General features: G+C 42.5%; 1 pseudogene; it reads right to left on the bottom strand.

Annotated features, from left to right (window-relative positions):
• Nucleotides 1-4389: 4389 nt before the first annotated feature.
• Nucleotides 4390-16822, bottom strand: LOC124024295 (annotated as a pseudogene).
• Nucleotides 16823-23751: the final 6929 nt, after the last annotated feature.

Genomic DNA, 23751 nt, shown 5'->3' with positions numbered 1-23751 from the left:
TGAAAACGTAAGCTGCTGTCTGATGAAGAGAAACAGACGTGTCTAGCTCCCAAAGGCTGAAATTAGATAATAATATTGTTTAGAGTGCACTGAAAATACTCAGCTGCAATAAGAATTATCTTGATAGTATGAAGAGGTAACTCCATGGACCATTTATCCAATGTATTGTTAAGCTAGTCAATGTTACAGTTTGAATAGCCTAGCCAGCTACTGTAAATGTCCTTTATTTTTACTCTTTTCTACATTGTAGAATAATAGTGAAACAATACAAAATATATTTTATATTTCAGATTCTTCGAAGTAGCCAAACTTGACTGAAGAATACCCCCACAACATGATGCTGCCACCACCATGCTTCACCGTAGGGATGTTGCCAGATTTCCTCCAGACGTGACACAATCGGGGGAGAAGGGCCTTGGTCAGGGAGGTGACCAAGAACCCGAGGGTCACTCTGACAGAGCTCCAGAGTTCCTCTGTGGAGATGGGAGAGCCTTCCAGAAGGACAACCATCTCTGCAGCACTCCACCAATCAGAAATGTATGGTAGAGTGGCCAGACGGAAGCTACTCCTCAGTAAAAGGCACATGACAGTCCGCACAGAGTTTGCAGACTCTCAGACCATGAAAAACAAGATTCTCAACATTCTTGGCTTGAATGTCAAGCGTCACATCTGAAGGAAACCTGGCACCATCCCTACGGTGAAGCATGGTGGTGGCAGCATCATGCTGTGGGGGTGTTTTTCAACGGCAGGCACTGGGAGACTAGTCAGGATCGAGGGAAAGATGAACGGAGCAAAGTACAGAGAGATCCTTGATGAAAACCTGCTCTAGAGCACTCAGGAACTCAGACTGGGGGTGAACGTTCACCTTCCAACAGGACAACGACCCTAAGTACACAGCCAAGACAACGCAGGAGTGGCTTCGGGACAAGTCTCTGAATTTCCTTGAGTGGCCCAGCCAGAGCCCGGACTTGAACCCGATCGAAGACCTGAAAATAGATGTGCAGAGACACTCCCCTTCCAACCTGACAGAGCTTGAGAGGATCTGCAGAGAATGGGAGAAACTCTCCTAATACAGGTGTGCTTGTAGCGTCATACCCAAGAAGACTCGAGGCTGTAATTGCTACCACAGGTGCTTCAACAAAGTACTGAATAAAGAGTCTGAATACTTATGTAAATGTGATATTTCCATTTTGGAAAGTATTCAGATCCCCTTGACTTTTTCCACATTTTCTTAGATCGCAACTCTAAAATATATAATATAGCTGTTTTCCTCTCATCAATCTACACACAATACTCCATTAAAAAAAAGCAAAAACAGGTTTTTAGAAATGTTAGACTATTTATTTAAAAAAATACAAAACAGAAATATCAGACCCTTTGTGTTCCATAGTATTCCCATTTTCTGTGAGACTCAGAATTGAGCTCAGGTGCATCCTGTTTCCATTGATCATCCTTGAGATGTTTCTACAACTTGATTGGAGCCCACCTGTGGTAAATCCAATTGATTGGACATGATTTGGAAAGATACACCCCTGTCCATATAAGGTCCCACAGTTGACAGTGCACGTCAGAGCAAAAACTAAGCCATGAGGCCAAAGGAGTTGTCCGTAGAGCTCCAAGACAGGATTGTGTCGAGGCACAGATCTGGGGAAGGGTGCCAAAAAATGTCTACAGCATTGAAGGTCCTCAAGAACACAGTTGCCTCCATCATTCTGAAATGGAAGAAGTTTGGAACCACCAAGACTCTTCCTAGAGCTGGCCGCCAGCCAAACTGAGCAATCAGGGGAGAAGTGCCTTGGTCAGGGACGTGACCAAGAACCCGAGGGTCACTCTGACAGAGCTCCAGAGTTCCTGTGTGGAGAAGGGAAAGATGAGATGGGATAAACTTCCAGAAGGACAACCATCACTCCACCAATCAAAAATGTATGGTAGAGTGGCCAGACAGAAGCCACTCCTCAGTAAATGGCACATGACAGCTCTCTTGGAGTTTCCCAAAAGGCATCTAAAAGACTGTCATGGAAATTCAACAAAAGGACACTCAAAGTCAATAGTTAATTAATCATTCTTTATTGTCAGCTTGCTGGAGAGGTTCCAACCAACTCAATGCACCATAGTACTGTCAGGAGCTGTACAGGGGCAGTCCCGTTAGTTCTCGCATATACTGCAGACAAGTTATATCTGTATGATTTAGCTTATTAATTATTCATAATTAATTAACGTTTGCTTCCTTCACGTGACCGACCAATAGTGGTTCATAACATGTGACAGACTAATAGCTCACAAGGCTTCTTCTCTCTAATCTGAGACCTTGAAACTGAGATATCTTTCGTTCTCAAAACAAGGGTCTGGACGTACTGCCAAATTGCATATCCTGACAGTGAGGATTTGTTCAATCAGTCACTTGCATGAACACAGAAATGTGTTTAATTGGTCACCTGAAATTGGTTAATTGGTCACCTCTGGTGTGCCACAATATCTGTTTCTCCTTCACATGTCCACCCGAAAAGTTGTTTTCAGTGACAGTCTGGACACTGGGTATGCAGACGACGTCGGGCTGTTCCGAGCCGTACCATTAACCAGCATCAAAGAGGACATTTCCATGGGCTTTGGAGGTAAAGCAGCTGGAAGAGTGGGCCACATCCAACAACATGCTCCTGAATGGGAAAAAGTCTGTGGAAATTCAGATGTGTTTTTTTAGAGACCATCCACAACCTTCACCACTAATCCTAGGCGGACAGGAAGTATCAGGGGTAACAACAACCTGCACCACTAATCCTAGGAGGACAGGAAGTATCAGGGGTAACAACAACCTGCACCACTAATCCTAGGAGGACAGGAAGTACCAGGGGTAACAACAACTAAGGATCTTGGTTTTCATCTAGACTCTAACCTCAGTGGTGACACACATGTGGACCAGTCAGTCAGACAGGCCTCAAAACAAAGACACTTTTTGACTGTTCTTGCCAGAAAATGACCTGAAGATCTGGTCATATACTACACTGGTCTATACTACACTGTCAGGCCAGGCCTGGAATACGATGGAATTCTGTTAGTTGGATGCAGTGAAAATCAGTAGGCCCAACTAGACAGGCTGCAGAGGACGGCCTTGAGGATCTCATCTCCAGGAGTGGAGCAGTCCAACCACAGCTCCCGACACTGCAGAGCAGGTTTGAGCCAGATGCAGTGCACCTGGTGAAGGACACTCTTGACCATCCATTGAATGACCTGCTCCCTCAAAAAACAGGTAACTGCACCACCAGGCTCCTGAGAAACAGCCACCAGCTGTCCTGTATAACTGCCCATACTAGTAGTGTACTGCCTTAGAATAGAGCCCTATGGGTAGTAGTGCACTGCACAGGATTCGCCACCTGGTCATCAGAAGGGGGAACGGAGAAGATTAATTGTGTGTCGTCTGCATAGCAATGATAGGAGAGACCATGTGAGGTTATGACAGAGCCAAGTGACTTGGTGTATAGCGAGAAAAGGAGAGGGCCTAGAACAGAGCCCTGGGGGACACCAGTGGTGAGAGCACATGGTGAGGAGACAGATTCTCGCCACGCCACCTGGTAGGAGCGACCTGTCAGGTAGGACGCAATCCAAGCGTGGGCCTCGCCGGAGATGCCCAACTCGGAGAGGGTGGAGAGGAGGATCTGATGGTTCACAGTATCGAAGGCAGCCGATAGGTCTAGAAGGATGAGAGCAGAGGAGAGAGAGTTAGCTTTAGCAGTGCGGAGCGCCTCCGTGATACAGAGGAGAGCAGTCTCAGTTGAATGACTAGTCTTGAAACCTGACTGATTTGGATCAAGAAGGTCATTCAGAGAGAGATAGCGGGAGAGCTGGCCAAGGACGGCACGTTCAAGAGTTTTGGAGTGAAAAGAAAGAAGGGATACTGGTCTGTAGTTGTTGACATCGGAGGGATCGAGTGTAGGTTTTTTCAGAAGGGGTGCAACTCTCGCTCTCTTGAAGACGGAAGGGACGTAGCCAGCGGTCAGGGATGAGTTGATGAGCGAGGTGAGGTAAGGGAGAAGGTCTCCGGAAATGGTCTGGAGAAGAGAGGAGGGGATAGGGTCGAGCGGGCAGGTTGTTGGGCGGCCGGCCGTCACAAGACGCGAGATTTCATCTGGAGAGAGAGGGGAGAAAGAGGTCAGAGCACAGGGTAGGGCAGTGTGAGCACAACCAGCGGTGTCATTTGACTTAGCAAACGAGGATCGGATGTCGTCGACCTTCTTTTCAAAATGGTTGACGAAGTCGTCTGCAGAGAGGGAGGAGGGGGGGGGGGGGATTCAGGAGGGAGGAGAAGGTGGCAAAGAGCTTCCTAGGGTTAGAGGCAGATGCTTGGAATTTAGAGTGGTAGAAAGTGGCTTTAGCAGCAGAGACAGAGGAGGAAAATGTAGAGAGGAGGGAGTGAAAGGATGCCAGGTCCGCAGGGAGGCGAGTTTTAATGTGACATCATTAAAATACTCTTGCTGTTTTATGTTTTTCAATTATTAGCATATTCTGCATTTCTTCAGTTTCATCTGTGAGCAAGAATAAATAAACTCAAACTTTACAGAAAAGCATATAAATACAATATAAATAGCACACAGGTTAAAATAGAAAAACACAAACATGATTTCCATCACATGAAACAAATCTCTCTCTGGTCTGATGAAACCAAGATTGAACTCTTTTGGCCTGAATGAGGCTGCAAAAACACAAATTTTCAACTTTGAATTTCAACCAAAACAAACGCAGATTGTACGTCGGGCATAGTCTGATTTTTAACATCTTTTCAACAACATTTTGCTTGGTGGGAGGAGCCCAATGTCAAAACACAGTTTTAACATGTCCAAATTAATAACCAATATGCAGAAAACTTCAACATAAAATGTACTAAAATTACAAATTGAAACGACAAAAACACAACAGTAGTCATATTATTATGTTGTGTATTTGCAGAAGACTGTAGGCTACACTGGGTCCCCAAAACTAAGAGAAACGCAACACTTTTTTTGTCATCACTCGTTGAAATTCATTTGCTCGAGATAAGTTTGCACGTCCTGTCAAAACTAACAGCTAAAAAAAAAACACACAGAATCTGGGTATATCACTGGTTAGAAGACGATTTGTAGAAAACAGCTAGCTGTATTTAGAAGTGTTCCATTTTGATTCAAGTGGGTCACCGACAAGGTAAGTCTAACATAACACTTTGTTTATCACTTTTTTGTTTATCAAATAAATAGTATTCTTCCATTTCAGAGCCTGGATTTTCCCCCTGATGAGGCTAATATTCATATCATGATGAAATCAATAGAACACGGGGCAAACGTTTAGGGTTCTACATTGTGACATCATTAAGATACTCCTACTACAATGTTAAAACATTCTACATTGTGACATTTTATTGATATCATGGAACAACTCCTTCATGTATTTTCTGATGTCTAATCAGAGATCTTTTACCAGAGTATCTCTTCCCACATTGATCACAGGTATACAATTTCTCTCCTGTGTGTGTTTTCTGGTGTGCAGTCAGCTTGCTAGATGAAACAAAACTCTTCCCACATTGATCACAGCTATAACATTTCTCTCCTGTGTGTGGTCTCTGGTGTACAGTCAGCTGGCTAGATGAAACAAAACTCTTCCCTTGGAACATTGATCACAGCTATAAGGTTTCTCTCCCGTGTGAATTCTTTGGTGTGTTTTCAGGCTGCTTGGAACATTGAAACTCTTCCCACAGTCAGTGCAGCTATAAGGTTTCTCTCCAGTGTGAATTCTTTGGTGTGTTTTCAGGCTGCTTGGAACATTGAAACTCTTCCCACAGTCAGTGCAGCTATAAGGTTTCTCTCCCGTGTGAATTCTCTGGTGTCTTTTCAGGCTGCTTAGATCAGTAAAACTCTTTCCACATTGATCACAGCTATAAGGTTTCTCTCCTGTATGGATTCTCTGATGTCTTTTGAGGTCTGCTGAAGAGGTGAATCTCTTCCCACAGTCAGAGCAGCAATGAGATTTCTTCCCTGTGTGTTTGCGCTTCTGTTTCTTGAGATGTTCTGATGTAGAGAGACTCTCCTCTGCCTCTTCAGCTTCATGATGTTGTTGAGGCTCCCCAGAGGATCCACGATCGTCATCTCGCTCTCCTGTGTGAACGACAAAAACAAAGTCAGACAGAAGGTTGAAAGGCCCACAACAGAAACTCACTGTTTATTTTAGCTGAAAGGACAGGCCTCATGCCCATGATGTTGTGTACAAACATGTTTGACAATTGTCTTAAAAAGACCAGTCAAGCAACATTGGCCATATTTAGTCTTGTTTTTTTCACCTTAGTAGTAAAGTGGATGATTGTAGGCTAGAAATACGTTTTTAAAGTTGCTGAAATCCTAAGCAGTGTGCCAGACGACTTTGATCACCAATATAGGTCCCTTTCTGTGTTTGCGATGCAAACACAATTTGGTTGCAGAAACTCCTCCCTGCTAATGAGGAAACCACTAGTTATGGACGTAGTATATCTGGTAACGAGGAAACCACTAGTTATGGATGTAGTATAACTGGTAATGAGGAAACCACTAGTTATGGATGTAGTATATCTGGTAATGAGGAAACCACTAGTTATGGTTGTAGTATATCTGGTAACGAGGAAACCAAAATGTTGAGCGAAGATTTTAGTTTTTCCACAATGTATTCTGAATATTATCATCGCAGATCAGGATGCTACTGAAGGAAAGTCACATTAAGCTCTGTGTCTATTCACTAATTCACCACCGTGGGGAAAACTCAGGGAGTTCTCATAGGCTGACAGCAAAAATAGCCTCCATTTACAGGTTGAATATGATTTTTATTTATTTCACACTACTTTTGCATTATAATTGTAATATAATGTGTTATCGGCACAAATCAACTGCTTTATACTTTAAAAAACACTTCAACCAGTAAAATGCCCATTGGCTAGCTTTCCTACCAGCCTGTCAATGAGCGTTAGCATTCAAGCTAACAACTTCTGCATCCAAAATAGGTATTTTGCAACTTTCACAACCAAATATGTGACCCGTCGTCTCTATTCAGTCTTATGTAGCAACCTTTTAAATGGTGTTTATTTTTTACATTGGATAAAAGTACAGACTGAGCTTCTAAATGGCATATCATACACTGTGATTGGAGGAAAACATGAGGAAGTAATGACAGTATTTATCTCACCAGGTTCCCCCAAACCATTAACAGTATATATCTCACCAGGTTCCCCATTAGGCAAACCATTAACAGTATTTATCTCACTTGGTTCCCCCAAACCATTAACAGTATTTATCTCACCAGGTTCCCCATTAGGCAAACCAATAGCAGTATTTATCTCACCAGGTTCCCCCAAACCATTAACAGTATTTATCTCACCAGGTTCCCCCAAACCATTAACAGTATTTATCTCACCAGGTTCCCCCAAACCATTAACAGTATATATCTCACCAGGTTCCCCCATTAGGCAAACCATTAACAGTATTTATCTCACCAGGTTCCCCCAAACCATTAACAGTATTTATCTCACCAGGTTCCCCCAAACCATTAACAGTATGTATCTCACCAGGTTCCCCCAAACCATTAACAGTATTTATCTCACCAGGTTCCCCCAAACCATTAACAGTATTTATCTCACCTGGTTCCCCCATTAGGCAAAGCATTAACAGTATTCATCTCACCAGATTCCCCATTAGGCAAACCATTAACAGTGTTTATCTCACCAGGTTCCCCCAAACCAATAACAGTATATATCTCACCAGGTTCCCCCAAACCATTAACAGTATATATCTCACCTGGTTCCCCCAAACCATTAACAGTATATATCTCACCAGGTTCCCCCAAACCATTAACAGTATATATCTCACCAGGTTCCCCCAAACCATTAACAGTATTTATCTCACCTGGTTCCCCATTAGGCAAACCATTAACAGTATTTATCTCACCAGGTTCCCCCAAACCATTAACAGTATATATCTCACCTGGTTCCCCCATTAGGCAAACCATTAACAGTATTTATCTCACCAGGTTCCCCCAAACCAATAACAGTATATATCTCACCAGGTTCCCCCAAACCATTAATAGTATTTATCTCACCTGGTTCCCCCATTAGGCAAACCAATAACAGTATTTATCTCACCAGGTTCCCCCATTAGGTAAACCATTAACAGTATTTATCTCACCAGGTTCCCCCATTAGGCAAACCATTAACAGTATTTATCTCACCAGGTTCCCCCAAACCATTAACAGTATTTATCTCACCAGGTTCCCCCAAACCATTAACAGTATATATCTCACCAGGTTCCCCCATTAGGCAAACCATTAACAGTATTTATCTCACTTGGTTCCCCCAAACCATTAACAGTATTTATCTCACCAGGTTCCCCCATTAGGCAAACCAATAGCAGTATTTATCTCACCAGGTTCCCCCAAACCATTAACAGTATTTATCTCACCAGGTTCCCCCAAACCATTAACAGTATTTATCTCACCAGGTTCCCCCAAACCATTAACAGTATATATCTCACCAGGTTCCCCATTAGGCAAACCATTAACAGTATTTATCTCACCAGGTTCCCCCAAACCATTAACAGTATTTATCTCACCAGGTTCCCCCAAACCATTAACAGTATGTATCTCACCAGGTTCCCCCAAACCATTAACAGTATTTATCTCACCAGGTTCCCCAAACCATTAACAGTATTTATCTCACCTGGTTCCCCCATTAGGCAAAGCATTAACAGTATTCATCTCACCAGATTCCCCCATTAGGCAAACCATTAACAGTGTTTATCTCACCAGGTTCCCCCAAACCAATAACAGTATATATCTCACCAGGTTCCCCCAAACCATTAACAGTATATATCTCACCTGGTTCCCCCAAACCATTAACAGTATATATCTCACCAGGTTCCCCAAACCATTAACAGTATATATCTCACCAGGTTCCCCCAAACCATTAACAGTATTTATCTCACCTGGTTCCCCCATTAGGCAAACCATTAACAGTATTTATCTCACCAGGTTCCCCAAACCATTAACAGTATATATCTCACCTGGTTCCCCCATTAGGCAAACCATTAACAGTATTTATCTCACCAGGTTCCCCCAAACCAATAACAGTATATATCTCACCAGGTTCCCCCAAACCATTAATAGTATTTATCTCACCTGGTTCCCCCATTAGGCAAACCAATAACAGTATTTATCTCACCAGGTTCCCCCATTAGGTAAACCATTAACAGTATTTATCTCACCAGGTTCCCCATTAGGCAAACCATTAACAGTATTTATCTCACCAGGTTCCCCCAAACCATTAACAGTATTTACTCTCACCAGGTTCCCCCAAACCATTAACAGTATTTATCTCACCAGGTTCTCCCAAACCATTAACAGTATATATCTCACCAGGTTCCCCCAAACCATTAACAGTATTTATCTCACCAGGTTCCCCCATTAGGCAAACCATTAACAGTATTTATCTCACCAGGTTCCCCCAAACCAATAACATTATTTATCTCACCAGGTTCCCCCAAACCATTAACAGTATTTATCTCACCAGGTTCCCCCAAACCATTAACAGTATATATCTCACCGGGTTCCCCCATTAGGCAAACCATTAACAGTATATATCTCACCAGGTTCCCCCAAACCATTAACAGTATTTATCTCACCAGGTTCTCCCAAACCATTAACAGTATTTATCTCACCAGGTTCCCCCATTAGGCAAACCATTAACAGTATTTATCTCACCAGGTTCCCCAAACCAATAACAGTATTTATCTCACCAGGTTCCCCCAAACCATTAACAGTATTTATCTCACCTGGTTCCCCCATTAGGCAAACCATTAACAGTATTTATCTCACCAGGTTCCCCCATTAGGCAAACCATTAACAGTATTTATCTCACCAGGTTCCCCCAAACCATTAACAGTTTTATCTCACCAGGTTCCCCCAAACCATTAACAGTATATATCTCACCAGGTTCCCCCAAACCATTAACAGTATTTATCTCACCAGGTTCCCCCAAACCATTAACAGTATTTATCTCACCAGGTTCCCCCAAACCATTAACAGTATTTATCTCACCAGGTTCCCCCAAACCAATAACAGTATTTATCTCACCAGGTTCCCCCATTAGGTAAACCATGAACAGTATTTATCTCACCAGGTTCCCCCATTAAGCAAACCTTTAACAGTATTTATCTCACCAGGTTCCCCCAAACCATTAACAGTATATATCTCACCAGGTTCCCCCATTAGGTAAACCATTAACAGTATTTATCTCACCAGGTTCCCCCAAACCATTAACAGTATATATCTCACCAGGTTCCCCCAAACCATTAACAGTATATATCTCACCAGGTTCCCCCAAACCATTAACAGTATTTATCTCACCAGGTTCCCCAAACCATTAACAGTATATATCTCACCAGGTTCCCCATTAGGCAAACCATTAACAGTATTTATCTCACTTGGTTCCCCCAAACCATTAACAGTATTTATCTCACCAGGTTCCCCCATTAGGCAAACCAATAGCAGTATTTATCTCACCAGGTTCCCCCAAACCATTAACAGTATTTATCTCACCAGGTTCCCCCAAACCATTAACAGTATTTATCTCACCAGGTTCCCCCAAACCATTAACAGTATATATCTCACCAGGTTCCCCATTAGGCAAACCATTAACAGTATTTATCTCACCAGGTTCCCCAAACCATTAACAGTATGTATCTCACCAGGTTCCCCCAAACCATTAACAGTATTTATCTCACCAGGTTCCCCCAAACCATTAACAGTATTTATCTCACCTGGTTCCCCCATTGTTCCCCCATTAGGCAAAGCATTAACAGTATTTATCTCACCAGATTCCCCCATTAGGCAAACCATTAACAGTGTTTATCTCACCAGGTTCCCCAAACCAATAACAGTATATATCTCACCAGGTTCCCCAAACCATTAACAGTATATATCTCACCTGGTTCCCCCAAACCATTAACAGTATATATCTCACCAGGTTCCCCAAACCATTAACAGTATATATCTCACCAGGTTCCCCCAAACCATTAACAGTATTTATCTCACCTGGTTCCCCCATTAGGCAAACCATTAACAGTATTTATCTCACCAGGTTCCCCAAACCATTAACAGTATATATCTCACCTGGTTCCCCCATTAGGCAAACCATTAACAGTATTTATCTCACCAGGTTCCCCCAAACCAATAACAGTATATATCTCACCAGGTTCCCCCAAACCATTAATAGTATTTATCTCACCTGGTTCCCCCATTAGGCAAACCAATAACAGTATTTATCTCACCAGGTTCCCCCATTAGGTAAACCATTAACAGTATTTATCTCACCAGGTTCCCCCATTAGGCAAACCATTAACAGTATTTATCTCACCAGGTTCCCCAAACCATTAACAGTATTTATCTCACCAGGTTCCCCCAAACCATTAACAGTATTTATCTCACCAGGTTCTCCCAAACCATTAACAGTATATATCTCACCAGGTTCCCCCAAACCATTAACAGTATTTATCTCACCAGGTTCCCCCATTAGGCAAACCATTAACAGTATTTATCTCACCAGGTTCCCCCAAACCAATAACATTATTTATCTCACCAGGTTCCCCCAAACCATTAACAGTATTTATCTCACCAGGTTCCCCCAAACCATTAACAGTATATATCTCACCGGGTTCCCCCATTAGGCAAACCATTAACAGTATATATCTCACCAGGTTCCCCCAAACCATTAACAGTATTTATCTCACCAGGTTCTCCCAAACCATTAACAGTATTTATCTCACCAGGTTCCCCCATTAGGCAAACCATTAACAGTATTTATCTCACCAGGTTCCCCCAAACCAATAACAGTATTTATCTCACCAGGTTCCCCCAAACCATTAACAGTATTTATCTCACCTGGTTCCCCCATTAGGCAAACCATTAACAGTATTTATCTCACCAGGTTCCCCCATTAGGCAAACCATTAACAGTATTTATCTCACCAGGTTCCCCCAAACCATTAACAGTTTTATCTCACCAGGTTCCCCCAAACCATTAACAGTATATATCTCACCAGGTTCCCCAAACCATTAACAGTATTTATCTCACCAGGTTCCCCCAAACCATTAACAGTATTTATCTCACCAGGTTCCCCCAAACCATTAACAGTATTTATCTCACCAGGTTCCCCCAAACCAATAACAGTATTTATCTCACCAGGTTCCCCATTAGGTAAACCATGAACAGTATTTATCTCACCAGGTTCCCCCATTAAGCAAACCTTTAACAGTATTTATCTCACCAGGTTCCCCCAAACCATTAACAGTATATATCTCACCAGGTTCCCCCATTAGGTAAACCATTAACAGTATTTATCTCACCAGGTTCCCCCAAACCATTAACAGTATTTATCTCACCAGGTTCCCCCAAACCATTAACAGTATATATCTCACCAGGTTCCCCCAAACCATTAACAGTATATATCTCACCAGGTTCCCCCAAACCATTAACAGTATATATCTCACCAGGTTCCCCCAAACCATTAACAGTATTTATCTCACCAGGTTCCCCCAAACCAATAACAGTATTTATCTCACCAGGTTCCCCCAAACCAATAACAGTATTTATCTCACCAGGTTCCCCCAAACCATTAACAGTATATATCTCACCAGGTTCCCCCAAACCATTAACAGTATATATCTCACCAGGTTCCCCCAAACCAATAACAGTATTTATCTCACCAGGTTCCCCCATTAGACAAACCATTAACAGTATTTATCTCACCAGGTTCCCCCAAACCATTAACAGTATTTATCTCACCAGGTTCCCCCAAACCAATAACAGTATTTATCTCACCAGGTTCCCCCATTAAGCAAACCATTAACAGTATATATCTCACCAGGTTCCCCCAAACCATTAACAGTATATATCTCACCAGGTTCCCCCAAACAATTAACAGTATATATCTCACCAGGTTCCCCCAAACCATTAACAGTATATATATCTCACCAGGTTCCCCCAAACCATTAACAGTATATATCTCACCAGGTTCCCCCATTAAGCAAACCATTAACAGTATATATCTCACCAGGTTCCCCCAAACCATTAACAGTATATATCTCACCAGGTTCCCCCAAACCATTAACAGTATATATCTCACCAGGTTCCCCCAAACCATTAACAGTATTTATCTCACCAGGTTCCCCCAAACCATTAACAGTATATATCTCACCAGGTTCCCCCAAACCATTAACAGTATATATCTCACCAGGTTCCCCCAAACCATTAACAGTATATATCTCACCAGGTTCCCCCATTAGACAAACCATTAACAGTATTTATCTCACCAGGTTTCCCCAAACCATTAACAGTATTTATCTCACCAGGTTCCCCCATTAGGCAAACCATTAACAGTATTTATCTCACCAGGTTCCCCAAACCATTAACAGTATTTATCTCACCAGGTTCCCCAAACCATTAACAGTATTAATCTCACCTGGTTCCCCCATTAGGCAAACCATTAACAGTATTTATCTCACCAGGTTCCCCCAAACCATTAACAGTATTTATCTCACCAGGTTCCCCCATTAGGCAAACCATTAACAGTATTTATCTCACCAGGTTCCCCCAAACCATTAACAGTATTTATCTCACCAGGTTCCCCCAAACCATTAACAGTATTTATCTCACCAGGTTCCCCCAAACCATTAACAGTATATATCTCACCAGGTTCCCCCATTAGGTAAACCATTAACAGTATTTATCTCACCAGGTTCCCCCAAACCATTAACAGTATTTATCTCACCAGGTTCCCCCAAACCATTAACAGTATATATCTCACCAGGTTCCCCCAAACCATTAACAGTATTTATCTCACCAGGTTCCCCCAAACCAATAACAGTATTTATCTCACCAGGTTCCCCCATTAGGTAAACCATGAACAGTATTTATCTCAGCAGGTTCCCCCATTAAGCAAACCATTAACAGTATATATCTCACCAGGTTCCCCCAAACCATTAACAGTATTTATCTCACCAGGTTCCCCCATTAGACAAACCATTAACAGTATTTATCTCACCAGGTTCCCCCAAACCAATAACAGTATTTATCTCACCAGGTTCCCCCAAACCATTAACAGTATATATCTCACCAGGTTCCCCCAAACCATTAACAGTATATATCTCACCAGGTTCCCCCAAACCAATAACAGTATTTATCTCACCAGGTTCCCCCATTAGACAAACCATTAACAGTATTTATCTCACCAGGTTCCCCCAAACCATTAACAGTATTTATCTCACCAGGTTCCCCCAAACCAATAACAGTATTTATCTCACCAGGTTCCCCCATTAAGCAAACCATTAACAGTATATATCTCACCAGGTTCCCCCAAACCATTAACAGTATTTATCTCACCAGGTTCCCCCAAACCAATAACAGTATTTATCTCACCAGGTTCCCCCAAACCATTAACAGTATTTATCTCACCAGGTTCCCCCAAACCATTAACAGTATATATCTCACCAGGTTCCCCCAAACCATTAACAGTATATATCTCACCAGGTTCCCCCAAACCATTAACAGTATATATCTCACCAGGTTCCCCCAAACCATTAACAGTATATATCTCACCAGGTTCCCCAAACCATTAACAGTATATATCTCACCAGGTTCCCCCAAACCATTAACAGTATATATCTCACCAGGTTCCCCCATTAAGCAAACCATTAACAGTACATATCTCACCAGGTTCCCCCAAACCATTAACAGTATATATCTCACCAGGTTCCCCCAAACCATTAACAGTATATATCTCACCAGGTTCCCCCAAACCATTAACAGTATATATCTCACCAGGTTCCCCCAAACCAATAACAGTATTTATCTCACCAGGTTCCCCCATTAGGCAAACCATTAACAGTATTTATCTCACCAGGTTCCCCCAAACCATTAACAGTATTTATCTCACCAGGTTCCCCCAAACCATTAACAGTATTAATCTCACCTGGTTCCCCCATTAGGCAAACCATTAACAGTATTTATCTCACCAGGTTCCCCCAAACCATTAACAGTATTTATCTCACCAGGTTCCCCCATTAGGCAAACCATTAACAGTATTTATCTCACCAGGTTCCCCCAAACCATTAACAGTATTTATCTCACCAGGTTCCATTAGGCAAACCATTATCATTTCTACATTGTCTATTGTTGTATATCTTCAGTGCTGCTCTTTGTTCACGCCCATTTATCATCTTTCACACCCTCTAGAGCCTTAGACCCGCCCATCTCTTAAAGAATTCACATTGGAACATGAGAATGTGGCCATGTGATAAAGCAGTGAGGCCTAAAAAACAAAGATGTCAACAATAAAATACTTTATTCACTTCAAGTAGATTACAATTACGAGTGTAGCGAAATGCTTGAACATGTGAATGTGGCCATGTGCAGTGAGGTAGTGCTTAAAAAAACAAAGAAAAGATCTCAACTTTTATATCACAAGTTGCACGTCACTAAATTTGAATCAAAGGTTACTACGTATGTAACCACGGTTACGTTTCACTATATTGAATCGAAGGTTACTACGTATGTAACCACGGTTATGTTTCACTATATTGAATCGAAGGTTACTATGTATGTAACCACGGTTACGTTTCACTATATTGAATCGAAGGTTACTACGTATGTAACCACGGTTACGTTTCACTATATTGGATCGAAGGTTACTACATATGTAACCACGGTTACGTTTCACTATATTGGATCGAAGGTTACTACATATGTAACCACGGTTACGTTTCACTATATTGATCGAAGGTTACTACGTATGTAACCACGGTTACGTATGTAACCACGGTTGTTAACGTTACACTACGACACGTGTGGTTTGTCGTACTGGTGTTTTGTTAGCGGTACACTACGACTCTGTGTGGTTTGTCGTACTGGTGTTTTGTTAGCGGTACACTACGACTGTGTGTGTATCCATTAGTATGGTGGCTCTTGCTGCCACAAACTGTATTTCACCTTTACACAACTTGACGACTGGCTTGTTCTATGTGTGTATGTAACCACGGTTACGTTGTGTGTGTTGTGAATTGCTTTAACATGTTTCTCCGTTTCTGCTCCGCCGTAGCGTGGGTTCTCTTGTCCATAATTTGCAAATAAATTCATTAAAAATCCTACAATGTGATTTTCTGGATTTTTTTTTCTCATTTTGTCTGTCATAGTTGAAGTGTACCTATGATGAAAATTACAGGCCTCTCATCTTTTTAAGTGGGAGAACTTGCACAATTGGTGGCTGACTAAATACTTTTTTGCCCCACTGTAACTTATAAACGCCTCAAATGTTTCAACTGTATTTCCCCATCAGAAACCAAAACAAAACATTTCCCCACCTATAACGCCACTGTTGGTAAATTAACACTATATAGCCTCGGAATCTGGTTAAACTATCATTATGACCTCATGGACGGCCAGTCCTAAATAATTTATAGGTCCAAATATGGATGAAGCAACTGCCGATTTCCTTTTAACACCACACATCAGTTCAACAACTGCAGAGTTTGTGCCTCTGTTTTTAAGACAGTACTTACTAGTGTTAATCAGGGAACGGTTTCTCAAAACCATCTTACGGCTAAGTTCATCATTTGAACCATTGGACGCCTTAAGATTCCTTTGGGAAACCGGGCCTAGAGATCCAGTTTCCGTCTCTTCTACCTCCTCCTCCTTTTTCGATGTGACAGTCATCTCCTCCTCCTCTTTCACTCCAAAAACTGCATCCTCCTCTTTCTCTTCCTCCTCTTCTTTTACTGTAACATCCTCCTCTTTCACTCTGAACGAGTCTTCCTCTTCTTTAACTGAAACGTCTTTCTCTTCTTTAACTGAAACGTCTTTCTCTTCTTCTTTCACTGTAACAGCCTCACCCTCTACTTGCTTTTGTATTGTAACATCCTCCTCTTCCTTCTCCTCTTTGACGAAAATGTTCAGCCCCAGATCTTCTTTCTCCGTCCAGCAGACCTCCTCTTCTTCAGCATGAGGAGAGTAGTTTAGTGAACTCATGGTCGGGATGTTGGCTAGCTAGGCTAATGCTAACTTAACAAGGAGCTAGCTCACTAACAACAACACCGTAAATATGAAATTAAATGGGATAACTAACTAGACGACAGAAGTAGGTTTTAAAACACAGTGGCTAATATACACGAAAGCGTCTAAAGAGCTTTATTGGTTCGGCTAATTCCTCTATCAAGCTACCGAGGTGTCTGACTAACTGTTGCTGCTGATGAAAGAAGCGTTCCGTCCACTACATTATACGTCACACCAGCAGCATCCCCTTAAATTCCACATCACCGTATGCTGACTGGAGTGGGAAAAATATCACAGTAAAATATTGTTACGACTTTAACATTAGTTGGCACCTTCAAATATTGCACATTTTCTTTAAAAAAAGTATATTTTGAACACTGTCTGCTCTGGCAAATTTGCCAAACTCCTAAACTTGGAACTTGGAACCAATCAGATGTCCCGTACATGGTGATGTAGGCAGCCAATGGCCTGCTTTTATCTACGATGTAACTACAGCCTTTTGTGAAGAACGCGAGCTGCTGTCTAATGATCAATATACGTTTCAGAGTGCATGTGAAATATTCAGCGATAAGAACTATCTTGATTGTAAGATATAAAAAAACATGACCTTGTTATTTCTAGCAGCTTGAAGGCTGGAGGGAGAGAGAGGAGCGAGGGACAGGGACAGAGGGTATAAGGCTGGAGGGAGAGAGAGGAGCGAGGGACAGGGACAGAGGGTATAAGGCTGGAGGGAGAGAGAGGAGCGAGGGACAGGGACAGAGGGTATAAGGCTGGAGGGAGAGAGAGAGGAGCGAGGGACAGGGACAGAGGGTATAAGGCTGGAGGGAGAGAGAGAGGAGCGAGGGACAGGGACAGAGGGTATAAGGCTGGAGGGAGAGAGAGAGGAGCGAGGGACAGGGACAGAGGGTATAAGGCTGGAGGGAGAGAGAGAGGAGCGAGGGACAGGGACAGAGGGTATAAGGCTGGAGGGAGAGAGAGAGGAGCGAGGGACAGGGACAGAGGGTATAAGGCTGGAGGGAGAGAGAGAGGAGCGAGGGACAGGGACAGAGGGTATAAGGCTGGAGGGAGAGAGAGGAGCGAGGGACAGGGACAGAGGGTATAAGGCTGGAGGGAGAGAGAGAGGAGCGAGGGACAGGGACAGAGGGTATAAGGCTGGAGGGAGAGAGAGGAGCGAGGGACAGGGACAGAGGGTATAAGGCTGGAGGGAGAGAGAGGAGCGAGGGACAGGGACAGAGGGTATAAGGCTGGAGGGAGAGAGAGAGGAGCGAGGGACAGGGACAGAGGGTATAAGGCTGGAGGGAGAGAGAGAGGAGCGAGGGACAGGGACAGAGGGTATAAGGCTGGAGGGAGAGAGAGAGGAGCGAGGGACAGGGACAGAGGGTATAAGGCTGGAGGGAGAGAGAGAGGAGCGAGGGACAGGGACAGAGGGTATAAGGCTGGAGGGAGAGAGAGGAGCGAGGGACAGGGACAGAGGGTATAAGGCTGGAGGGAGAGAGAGAGGAGCGAGGGACAGGGACAGAGGGTATAAGGCTGGAGGGAGCGAGGACAGGGACAGAGGGTATAAGGCTGGAGGGAGAGAGAGGAGTGAGGGACAGGGACAGAGGGTATAAGGCTGGAGGGAGAGAGAGAGAGGAGCGAGGGACAGGGACAGAGGGTATAAGGCTGGAGGGAGAGAGAGAGGAGCGAGGGACAGGGACAGAGGGTATAAGGCTGGAGGGAGAGAGAGGAGCGAGGGACAGGGACAGAGGGTATAAGGCTGGAGGGAGAGAGAGAGGAGCGAGGGACAGGGACAGAGGGTATAAGGCTGGAGGGAGAGAGAGGAGCGAGGGACAGGGACAGAGGGTATAAGGCTGGAGGGAGAGAGAGAGGAGCGAGGGACAGGGACAGAGGGTATAAGGCTGGAGGGAGAGAGAGGAGCGAGGGACAGGGACAGAGGGTATAAGGCTGGAGGGAGAGAGAGAGGAGCGAGGGACAGGGACAGAGGGTATAAGGCTGGAGGGAGAGAGAGGAGCGAGGGACAGGGACAGAGGGTATAAGGCTGGAGGGAGAGAGAGGAGCGAGGGACAGGGACAGAGGGTATAAGGCTGGAGGGAGAGAGAGAGGAGCGAGGGACAGGGACAGAGGGTATAAGGCTGGAGGGAGAGAGAGAGGAGCGAGGGACAGGGACAGAGGGTATAAGGCTGGAGGGAGAGAGAGAGGAGCGAGGGACAGGGACAGAGGGTATAAGGCTGGAGGGAGAGAGAGAGGAGCGAGGGACAGGGACAGAGGGTATAAGGCTGGAGGGAGAGAGAGGAGCGAGGGACAGGGACAGAGGGTATAAGGCTGGAGGGAGAGAGAGAGGAGCGAGGGACAGGGACAGAGGGTATAAGGCTGGAGGGAGCGAGGGACAGGGACAGAGGGTATAAGGCTGGAGGGAGAGAGAGGAGTGAGGGACAGGGACAGAGGGTATAAGGCTGGAGGGAGAGAGAGAGAGGAGCGAGGGACAGGGACAGAGGGTATAAGGCTGGAGGGAGAGAGAGAGGAGCGAGGGACAGGGACAGAGGGTATAAGGCTGGAGGGAGAGAGAGGAGCGAGGGACAGGGACAGAGGGTATAAGGCTGGAGGGAGAGAGAGAGGAGCGAGGGACAGGGACAGAGGGTATAAGGCTGGTGGGAGAGAGAGGAGCGAGGGACAGGGACAGAGGGTATAAGGCTGGAGGGAGAGAGAGAGGAGTGAGGGACAGGGACAAAGGGTATAAGGCTGGAGGGAGAGAGAGGAGCGAGGGACAGGGACAGAGGGTATAAGGCTGGTGGGAGAGAGAGGAGTGAGGGACAGGGACAGAGGGTATAAGGCTGGAGGGAGAGAGAGGAGCGAGGGACAGGGACAGAGGGTATAAGGCTGGAGGGAGAGAGAGGAGTGAGGGACAGGGACAGAGGGTATAAGGCTGGAGGGAGAGAGAGGAGCGAGGGACAGGGACAGAGGGTATAAGGCTGGAGGGAGAGAGAGGAGCGAGGGACAGGGACAGAGGGTATAAGGCTGGATGGAGAGAGAGTGGAGCGAGGGACAGGGACAGAGGGTATAAGGCTGGAGGGAGAGAGAGGAGCGAGGGACAGGGACAAAGGGTATAAGGCTGGAGGGAGAGAGAGGAGCGAGGGACAGTGCCAGAGGGTATAAGGCTGGTGGGAGAGAGAGAGGAGCGAGGGACAGGGACAGAGGGTATAAGGCTGGTGGGAGAGAGAGGATCTAGAAATAGAACTTGAGGTTTGCTCACAGCGTTTGTTGACCCACCAGGTTCATGGTTTCTCTAGGCTGTGACTCACTCTGTCTCATTCCCAACCTATGCGACTGCAGACGGGAAGAGGCTGCTTCTAACTGTCAGATGGAAGCCACTCCTCACTAAAAGGCACATGAAAGCCTCACTTGGAGTTTGCCAAACAAATAGCTGTGCAGTGACACTCCCCATCCAACCTGACAGAGGTTGAGAGGATCTGCACAGTAGAATGGGAGAAACTCCCCAAATACAGATGTGCCAACCTTGTAGTGTCATACCAAAGAAGACTAGAGGCTGTAATCTCTGCCAAAGGTGCTTCAACAAAGTACCGAGTAAAGGGTCTGAATACTTATGTAAATGTCATATTTCATTTATTTTTTATAAATGAGCAAAAAAATATACAAAAAATCAGTTTTTGCTTTGTCATTATGGGGTATTGTGATGTCTTTATGCTGTATTGTGATGTCATTATGCTGTATTGTGATGTCTTTATGCTGTATTGTGATGTCATTATGGTGTATTGTGATGTCATTATGGGGTATTGTGATGTCATTACGGTGTATTTTGTGTAGATTGATGAGGATTATTAATACTTTTTTAAATCCATTTTAGAATAATTAGTTGATTAATAAGACCCATTTAGAATAGTAACATAATAATATGTGAAAATATTATATTTATGTATATATATATATTATATTATATTTATGTAGATATATATATATTATATTTATGTATATATATATATATTATATTTATGTATATATTATATTTATGTATATATATATATTATATTTATGTATATATTATATTTATGTATATATATATATATTATATTTATGTATATATTATATTTATGTATATATATATATATATTATATTTATGTATATATATATATATTATATTTATGTATATATTATATTTATGTATATATATATATATATTATATTTATGTATATATATATATATTATATTTATGTATATATATATATATTATATTTATGTATATATTATATTTATGTATATATATATATATTATATTTATGTATATATTATATTTATGTATATATATATATATTCTATTTATGTATATATTATATTTATGTATATATATATATATTATATTTATGTATATATATATATTATATTTATGTATATATTATATTTATGTATATGTATATATTATATTTATGTATATATATATATTATATTTATGTATATATATATATATTATATTTATGTATATATTATATTTATGTATATATATATATATTATATTTATGTATATATATATATATATTATATTTATGTATATATTATATTTATGTATATATATATATATTATATTTATGTATATATTATATTTATGTATATATATTATATTTATGTATAAATTATATTTATGTATATATATATATTATATTATATTTATGTATATATTATATATATTATATTATATTTATGTATATATATATATATATATATTATATTTATGTATATATATATATTATGTATATATATATATATTATGTATATATATATATATTATGTGTATATATATATATATATATATTATATTTATGATATTTCAAGAGGTCTGAATACTTTCCAAACGCACTGGACATAGCATAAATGCTCAGTCTCTAACGGTGCATCTCTGAGCTAAGGTTAACTCAATCATTTAATGCTAAGACATCAATGTTAAGATATTAGAACGTATTCTCTAACGGTGCATCTCTGAGCTAAGGCTAACTCAATCATTTAATGCTAAGACATCAATATTAGCTCCTTGTTCCTCAGCCTTAATAATAGTTGCATAATGGTAAACCTAGACACTTGCATCTTATAGTATTCTGAGTGGTGACGATAGGCTCACAACCTTGGCTATACCCACTGGATTCTATTACGGGCCCAATAGCATTCACATGGTAATGGAGTCAGATTGATGATTGTAGTTAATTATTATTCAACATCATTATTACACTGCAAAATGGAGACCCCTCATCCTCAGTCGATGGGGATTTCCACCAACCTACATAATGGTTGGATCATTTCCACCAACCTACATAATGGTTGGATCATTTCCACCAACCTACATAATGGTTGGATCATTTCCACCAACCTACATAATGGTTGGATCATTTCCACCAACCTACATAATGGTTGGATCATTTCTACCAACCTACATAATGGTTGGATCATTTCCACCAACCTACATAATGGTTGGATCATTTCCACCAACCTACATAATGGTTGGATCATTTCCACCAACCTACATAATGGTTGGATCATTTCCACCAACCTACATAATGGTTGGATCATTTCCACCAACCTACATAATGGTTGGATCATTTCCACCAACCTACATAATGGTTGGATCATTCCCACCAACCTACATAATGGTTGGATCATTTCCACCAACCTACATAATGGTTGGATCATTTCCACCAACCTACATAATGGTTGGATCATTTCCACCAACCTACATAATGGTTGGATCATTTCCACCAACCTACATAATGGTTGGATCATTTCCAAACTAAATGGTGACTCATCCAGTCGATGGGAATGTACTGGATTGGTTGAAAAGTGATAAACATACCATGTACTATTTTTACACAATAATTTAACCTTTATTTAACATTTAGCATTGCAGTTGAGAAGAAATTCTTATTTACAACGTCGGCCTGGGAACCTGGGAACAGATTTTTATCTTGTCAGCTCTGGGATTCGATCCAACCGTTCGGTTACTGGCCCAGCGCTCTAACCACTAGGCTACCTGCTGGTTACTGGCCCAGCGCTCTAACCACTAGGCTACCTGCTGGTTACTGGCCCAGCGCTCTAACCACTAGGCTACCTGCTGGTTACTGGCCCAGCGCTCTAACCACTAGGCTACCTGCTGGTTACTGGCCCAGCGCTCTAACCACTAGGCTACCTGCTCGATCCAACTGTTCGGTTACTGGCCCAACACTCTAACCACTAGGCTACCTGCTCGATCCAACCGTTCGGTTACTGGCCCAGAGCTCTAACCACTAGGCTACCTGCTCGATCCAACCGTTCGGTTATAGGCCCAGCGCTCTAACCACTAGGCTACCTGCTCGATCCAACCGTTCGGTTACTGGCCCAACGCTCTAACCACTAGGCTACCTGCTCGATCCAACCGTTCGGTTACTGGCCTACCGCTCTAACCACTAGGCTATCTGCTGGTTACTGGCCCAACGCTCTAACCACTAGGCTACCTGCTGCCTTATACTGAATTGATAGTTTTTCATACTAAGATAGACCAAGATATGTGTAGCTCTTACGCATATTTGTTAATTTGTTTTGATTGGTCAGCCATTGAGTTAATTTGTTTTGATTGGTCGGTCATTGAGTTAATCTGTTTTGATTGGTCGGTCATTGAGTTAATCTGTTTTGCAATATG

Source organism: Oncorhynchus gorbuscha, unplaced genomic scaffold (genome assembly GCF_021184085.1).
Source record: "Oncorhynchus gorbuscha isolate QuinsamMale2020 ecotype Even-year unplaced genomic scaffold, OgorEven_v1.0 Un_scaffold_1824, whole genome shotgun sequence".
Taxonomy (NCBI): domain Eukaryota; kingdom Metazoa; phylum Chordata; class Actinopteri; order Salmoniformes; family Salmonidae; genus Oncorhynchus; species Oncorhynchus gorbuscha.
The sequence above is the reverse complement of the archived record's forward strand: the minus strand, read 5'-3'. Positions and strand labels throughout refer to the sequence as shown.